We start from the raw sequence: 8,680 nt of genomic DNA on the forward strand, positions 1-8,680 counted from the left end.
ATGAGGTACTCTCCACATATTCCTTCTATTTGAAATATTTCAGTTAGATTTTTTTCTATTCGTTGATCTTAAAAATGCAGACAGCATTCTATTTGTGACATTTTGTCGATAATATTAAATTTTTATTTAAGGGCTGTTTATCTAGCAGGTAATGCTAGAGTATTAATAAAAATTTATTTGTCAGCATATTTTTTTTGACGGTTTAATAAGTTTTGCTGAGTGGTCTCGAAATAGTGATTTTTTTATAACTAAATCAGACCTATTCATATACGAAGAATATATAGAAACAAGACACGCTTAACACAATAGCAATTGAAAATATAAATCAGAGTGAGATTTACATCAGTATAATCGATGTCCCATGGTTAACCATCACGAGATTACCGATTTGGTATTTTTTCAAAATTTAAACGCATTTTTTTTAACTCTGATGTTACTGCAACTGGTTTTATTGGAAATGTTCTTCCTGGTTATGAGATTGCAATAGCGAATTGTGAACGTCCGTATAACATTTCATTAGAGACAACTTTAGCTCAGTGCATGTGTGAAGCTGCTAGAAGGCGGATCTTATACTAATATCTGCACTTTCAACAAGTTTCTAACAATTTAAGCAATAGGGACAATTTGTCAGCTGAAAATGGTGGAGATACGCTGGAAAGCCGAATCCACAGCCATCAACAGAATATGTTTTCTTTCGCTCTGGATATTATTTATACTGGAGAAGATGACATCGTCTTACATAGATCATGACTCCAAGTTATGTTATAACTTCCTGTTACAATATTCTATACCCATTATTGTAAGTTTATTAGTGATATATTGTCTTAAGTTTAATTTAATAATATATCTGTGTCGATACATCTGTGTCTGTGTCGATGTGAGAATAACAAGAATTTTTGATCAAAGAGAATGTTGGTCATATTTTTGTATTAGATAAATAGGAAAAAATTGCAGAGTGTTTTGTGTCAAGAATAGAGTGATTGTGACTTTGAAACAATATTTTACTATGACATTAACTGTTAAAAAAAGATAAATAAGCTTAAGAATAAGAAACAAATTTTGCAACTTCCCGTTTAATGTCCAATATATTTCTAAAAAAGCTTTCGTATAAGCTGTATAACGTTTATATCTCTTTAGAAACCTCTCTAATGGTAATTGTCCTATGAGTAAGAACAATTTGTTTAATTTTTTTAAATTTATAATTTATTTAAAAATTTAACCAAACCTTTTATTAAATATAATTGTTATTATAGAATTCATCAAATGTAGCATCCATTACTTATATTGAATGAAAACTAAGTCAAACCGATTGTAACAAAATAAAAAAAGTGGGAAATACTATATACACCATATAGGAAATCACCAATGCGGTGACTAACAATTTATACGCTAACCGTGAAGACTCTGAGGTCGCTAGAACCTTATAGCCTGGTTTGGACAAATATAAAACGAAAAGTCTTTTAGGCTTCAGCAAACCTGCAGTTCGTGTACTTACTGAAGTACTAACGGGACATTGTGCCACTACGCTTATGTTCCAACGGTGGCGAGTTCCAACAAGTGGATTATGCAGGAATTGTCAAAATGAAGAGGAGGTAGAATCTATCAACCACTTCCTGTGTCTCTGTCTGCAGACAAGGCGACTTTACTGTTTTGGAGATTGCTTTTACAATGGCTTGGAAGAGATAACGAAAGCAAACTTTTCGGATCTCTTGAACTTCATTTGAAAAACCAAATAGTTTAATAAGAATAGCAAAGGTTAGCAACTCGTCTCTGCCGGCAAAATTTTGAGGGCATCACAATGGGTAATATATGCCTTCGAGTGGAAGTGCTGACAACTGTCAGCACTCGCCTTCTAAACTTAACTTAACCATGTACACCATAAATATTCTTGAAGTACATAAATCGATTTAAATTATTTAAAGTCTATATTATATATACTATATTGTATATTATTATCTATATTATATATTAGTCTGTATTATATGTTATTAAAGTCTATATTACTACTTGTTGTGTTATGAGTCTGTGTCTAATATGCGGACTAATTTAGTTTCTCAATTTCTGAACTAATTGATTGAGACTTTGCGGAAAAACTTTTAAGGAATTAAGGTAGATGAAGTTTACAAATGGGTAAAATTGGTTGACTATGTAATATAAATCATTTTACTAAACTGGAACTAAACGAAAAATAAACTTTTTTCTCTTGTATTATATAGGAATTGCCGTATCAAATTAAATATTATGGCAAATAATTGACCTTAAGTCGAGTAGTGCATGTTTAAATATTAATTTGTTTTGATATTTTCAGTAAATTAAATAATTAACAGATAAACTAATAACATACAATACCATACTTTTAAAAACAAGAACATGACGTTTATTAGTTTTAATTAGCTTTAGAATTTAATTCGTTTACTTAATACAATTAAAAAGAATTCAAGAAATAAACTTGTTAATTTAATTAAATTGAAATGAATAAAATTTAACGATTTAATTTAATTAATTGATCGTTTTATTTGATTTGCTATGGCAGACAATGCACTGGCACTTGTCCGTCCGTCCATTTGCTTTCTGAACTTACTGAACGGCTTAGCACCAAACACCTGCTATGGAACGTAATACCCTCGCTGCCCTGAGTTAGTACTCACAATATCGGGTTTCGCTATTTCTACAATAACAATTTTTTTCTTTTGTAATAATAAAAGTTGGTGCTCGCATAAAAAAGATTAAAATAAAATTGCATTTAATTCTGTTTACTTTGTTTACTCTATTTTGACGATCATTTAATTGATTTAGTTTACTCACTTCTGGTACGCAATAATAAAAGTATACTCCATTGATTTCCTGAACTCAAGAACAAGTTTAGAAGGTTCGAAAAGTTTCGAAATTATTCGGAGTATGAAAAGTCGACAACTGAACAAAGCAAATATGAGCAATGTTGGCCTACAAGATCGTTGCCGATGAAGTCAGTCGGTTCATTAATTTCATACGCCAACGAGTTGCCAGCAAATGAAGTGGCAAAGTATTTCAGCAATAAAAATTCTTGGAATTGCATTTAATTGCAAAATTAAACAAAACAAAAAAAAAATGAATAAAAGAATAGTTAAATAACGAAGAAAAACATTTAAATTTAATTGGTGTTTGTTACAGGTTGTAAGAAGTGCTGAAGGAGAGAGATGAAGTGAAGCGTGTAGTCTTCAAGTCTTTGCAATCGTTATTGTGTTTTGATACACAATATATTGAAATACCTTTCCGACGATATTACTTAGCACTTTTCAATAAGATACAAAAATTTTGCAAAAAACTTAAAAAAACATATTCATAAACAAAAGTTACGCGTATAATCAAGTTTTTGTAAAATTCATAGAATTATGTGTTAATCAATTTGGGATGATTAATAAAAATTCATCTTTCCCAATATATTGACATGAGTACAGAAAATAATATTATTTTTAATATTATTTACTGTACTCTATAAAAAGTAACTTCATATTATTTCGAAATAATATAAAAATTATGGGTGAGAAAAAAGGGGATCCGAAGATTTTTGATCTTCTTCTAGCTAAAGAAGGTCACTGACACGAGGGATGTAGCGCAGTCTCCTTATCATCAGAGCCACAACCTCGACAACAGTCATTAATTTAGCTATCGATCGTGTGATTTTCTATATCTCTTTATAGCCATATAGACAAACAAGCTGTTAAATTTGGTGAGTACATAGAGTGTCGTGCCAATAACAGAGGTTTTTTTTTGTAATTATTGATTAGAGATTTATTGATTTGGGTTTTATCCGATGCAACACCCTGATTCTACGTTCCCATGACCTTATCACTCCAACGGGAAATCAGTTTCTCCTACATATTTTTCCTTTGTAGTTTGTCCACTGAGACCTGATTTATTAGAAAATAAGCACAAAAAATTTCCAAACAATTTTATATACATAATTATTTTATTGCCTGTATAATGCACAATTCATTATACTTTATACCACATATGTATAAAGCATATTAGAATAATCATACAATCTATTATTCTTAAACTTTGTGGTCTCTACCATAAACAAAAATATCGTAGTGGGCTTTGGGGTCAAAAAAGATTTGAAACCACTAATTTAAATAGATAAGTGTATCAAATTGAAACTGGTATCAATCGATTAAGAATGAATAACTACATTGGAGTCAGTACAAAATTTGTTTCTGAAAAATGTATATGTGTTATTGAAAAACACATCGAGAACTTCAAAAAAATCGTCACATTTTTTCGATTAAAGTCAAATTCATGTTATTTTCTGAACGAATTGTCGAAAAAACCTCTCTCTAGATCGTTTAAAACGTAGTAAAGTCAATATGACTCGTTGATTATTCGGATGCATTAGTCATCGGATGTATTTCGAATAACTTTTCTTGTATACAACCAGTGTTATTTCAACATTTTGTAATATCGTCTATTATTCTGTGGTATATTACAATCAAAATATAAGAATATTTTTCTTATAACTTGTAACGGAAGAGACTAAAAAGACACTACAAACCCAAAACGATATCAAATGAAGAACTCTGGAAGCAAACTAAGCAAACGTCTATTAATGTTGAATTTCAAAAGCAAAACTATGGGTGGACAGGCCATACCCTGCGTAAGCCTTATGAATTTATTCCGCACGCAGCACTAATATGGAATCCCCAGGGAACCCGGCATAGAGGCAGGCCAACGACAACATGGCGAAGAATAATTAATACTGAAACTGGCAAATCGTTTAACGAATTTCGACAAATTTCGCAAAATAGAGATAGTTTAAAATCATTTGTTGTATCCTTAAGTTAAGTATCCGTTGTCAATGGTACTTCTTTGTCTGATGTAAGTCTTATGGGTCAGTTTTTTTAATAAGTATTGCTTAGTTTTGTTCTCGTTTCCTATTTGCATTTAAAATTAGAAATATTCAAGTATTTTGAGTGCATAGTGTATATAGTTTATAGAATATACAAATCCAATTAAAAAGATTCAATCCAATTGTTAGAAGAGAAACCGCAAATTTTTACTTAAAAATTCAGTGCACTAATTACTAAACCGTGATAAATCCTGCCAATAACAACTTAATATTTAATTTGAAAATGTATTAATATTTAATTTCTATAAATTGTATATTTTTTAAATTAAAGTACTTCTTACATTTGCATTAATTATACATTTCTGGCTACCCTGGCATTATGAATTCGAATCGCATTTCAGCAACTCAAAAAGTCAAGTTGATACAGAATGAAGTGTTTTCCAAAATACAAATAAATCAAAAATGAATAATGAAGTTTGAATAAAACTTAAGATACAACTTGAATTTTTATTTTCAAAAAAAAAAAAATTCAAAAACAAAAAATAAGACGAGAGAAATCTCAAGCAGAACATGAGAAACCGCAGATGTCAGAATGTGAAGAGTGGCTCACCTTCTGCAATAAAAATATTTCACTTTTAAATTATAATTCGCTTGAAATTGATAAAATTATTAATAAGCAGAAATGTAAATACTTAAAAGGATTAAATTAACTTAAGTAAATAAATTTAAATACAAATTTATTAAAAGTTGTTTGGAATTTTGTCTCCTCAGTTATTTTAATTAATTAAATAAGATTAATAAGCAGCAATATTTTTTTTAATAAAACTACAAGTTCTTGCAATTTTATTGCATTATCAATCATTTATTACCACTTAGCAATAAATTTTTCAAATATTTTTCTCATTTAATTCATTTTTAATATAAATTAATATAGTAATGGGATTATATGTTTATTATTTGGTTTTCCAGCTTGCACCGAACATCAACTAATCAAGCCACTTTCTTCACACACAAAGACTTTTACTTTCTTCTCTGGTAAGTCAAAATGCATCACTATTATATTTGAAAATTTTTTTATTATGTATTATAAATTTTATTATGCATAAGTTTTGCCTAAAATAGTTTTAATTTTAAATTGAAGACTGGTTTTTTATAGTTTTAAATATTAATGATTTTTAATCCGCTCCAAGAAGATACATTTACTAAATTTGAATCGTAAATGTTGGAGAGTAGCTTTAGGTAGGGCCTTCTTAACAAACAGTGAAAACGATATTAACATAATTAATTATTAATTACTATTTATATTGATTCCAACTCCTACAAATATTTATTGTTATATTTGGTAATTAAGTAAAAGTATCAATAAATTTTTATTTTACCCCAAACCTTAAGCGAAACGAATTTTTTCAGTGATAAGTTCGAAATTGACATTTGAATGCAGTCATTAAAAATTGCAGTTTATATTTTCTCATAACTTTTGCCCACAAAGATTGATGTCGAAGATCAACGTATCCCACAGCAGTCACGTTTAACTTGGAGTCTTACGGTGTATTCCGATGTAATCGAAAAAAGTATTTTTTCTATAATTGGCATTTATTGATTGCAGTTTTTATTTACTCGAATCCAGTGGGTAGATTCACATGATATGTATTTGTGGCTATTTTTGCGATTTGAATATAAAGTGAAGAGTGTGAAAAGTATACAAAATACATGAGAGGTGCCTTCAATAAGATGGAGTACCGACATCCATAACATGCATACAAAGAGTTTCAAAAATAAAAAACAATGCATTAACATCTTTAATGAAGTTGTAGTGACTCTTCTACTGAATAATTGATTTGTTTTCATTTTAAATAATTTAATTTATTTAACAAACTACCAAAAAAAAAATTTTCCTCCTTCTAAAAGTGCAGTTGATTCTACACAAACTCCTTTTACCCAAATTCTTACTATAATTTATATATTTAGCGTTTGATAATCACTTTGGGATCTCAGTACTTTACTAGATGAACTCGCAGCTAATGCTAAACTCAAGTATTCAACTTCTGTGAAAGAAGCCCATCTGTTTAGCGAAAGCAAGTAACGTTTTTTAAGTGGCTAATGTGAACTGCAGTCCATCACCACCCATCATCCACTCGTTGATTCTATGGACAAGATTCGACATGTATAAGTTACTGGATCAAGTGGTTAAGTTGAGGTGTGACGACGTGCTGAGTAAAGATCCAGTTGTACTGGAGATTTGCAAACATGAATGTAAGGCTCCCCCAACTGATGTTATGATGTTAAGTTTAATTTTAATTTTAATGATAAAGTTGCCGTTTCTAAGTCATTATAATGTAAATTTTTAGTTGGAGTCTTTTAGGACACTCGAAACACTATTACTGAAAATACATCTTCATAAAAAAAATTCAAGTTGTTTGGAGGCTTTTTAAAATACAGAGCCCATGGCGAATCGCTGTAAAATCTGCTTTAGATTTTTATCAAATATATACAATCAAAGTAAGATCATTTTCAATATGGAGTAACTTATATCCATACTTTTAATTGGAATCTTTCAGGCGATTCCAAACACAATTACTCAAATTATATTTCTGTATATTTCAAAACACAGAACCCAGTGTAAATCGCTGTTCTCGCAAAATCTGGTTTTGATTCTAATCAAGTAATCTTAGAAAATATTTTATTTAAGTTTTGTATCTAACATCCATTTCAATTCTCTTTTTTGATGTTTCAACAGTATTGGATTAATTTGGGGCTGCTAAATTCAAAATTGCAACCCGTTTAGCAATAATTGGTTAAAGTTTAAAAGTTGAAATTTTAAAGAGTTAATAAAATATTTTTACTTTAAAAGATACATTTTTGTGTTTTAAATAAGCTTGCCACAAATGAATGGATAAATATTTTTGATTTATATATCCTTATTCAAATTCTCCTTCTATGCTCTACAAAAGAGATTTTGATTAAAATCAACCTAAAAAAAAATTCGTTATATGAAATATTTAAAGAAAACTTTAATAGGATAGGGCGGGCGTTTGCAAAATAATGTCGAAATATTTATCTATATTGTTGTAGCAAATTTACTAAATATTCAAAATTTGTATATTTCATAATAAAAAATAATTTTATTAATCCTTTAGATCGTCGGATAGTATATCCGACTACATATATATAACTACATATATATACTGTATATATAACTGTATATATATAACTACATGCCACGGCAAGTTTTGACATGGAACCCACAAGGCAGCAGACGTCCTTGTGCACAGAATTTAACTTGGAGAAGGACAATTGAAAGAGAAATGACAGAAGTACACTATACAAGAAACGACATATGTACTATAGAGACGCACCTAACAGAGTACGGTTTAAGAGAATCGTTGCGGCTCTATGCCCCAATTATTGAACTTTTCCTTATTTGCACCAAAGATCCAAATGTCGAAGAGAAAAATGTGCTGTATATTTCCATTCAGCAGACTCAAATTAATCTAATACTAAAGAAAAATATAAAAAGATATTATAGTATTCGTAATTTATACTAAGCTTGAAAAGACATATCTAAAACAAAAATGATCACTTCTTTACAGAAACAGATAAATGCACTCAATCAATCACATATATTTTGGAAAGAAAAGCAATAAACCTCATGTTTTGGGACATTTATTTCTTAATAATTTCAGAGATCGGTGACGTACCTGGGTACTTTTTTATTCCGATTTTCGAATCAGAATTTAAGTGAAGGATTGTCTTGGTATATGGTTGTATGGTCAACTAAACTGATTCATTGAGACTTTATTTGTGTTTCTAGGCTCATGTTTTACAGCATAGCCACAACCACAGCATTTGTTCTTA

Source organism: Teleopsis dalmanni, chromosome 1 (genome assembly GCF_002237135.1).
Source record: "Teleopsis dalmanni isolate 2A chromosome 1, ASM223713v2, whole genome shotgun sequence".
Classification (NCBI taxonomy): Eukaryota; Metazoa; Arthropoda; class Insecta; order Diptera; family Diopsidae; genus Teleopsis; species Teleopsis dalmanni.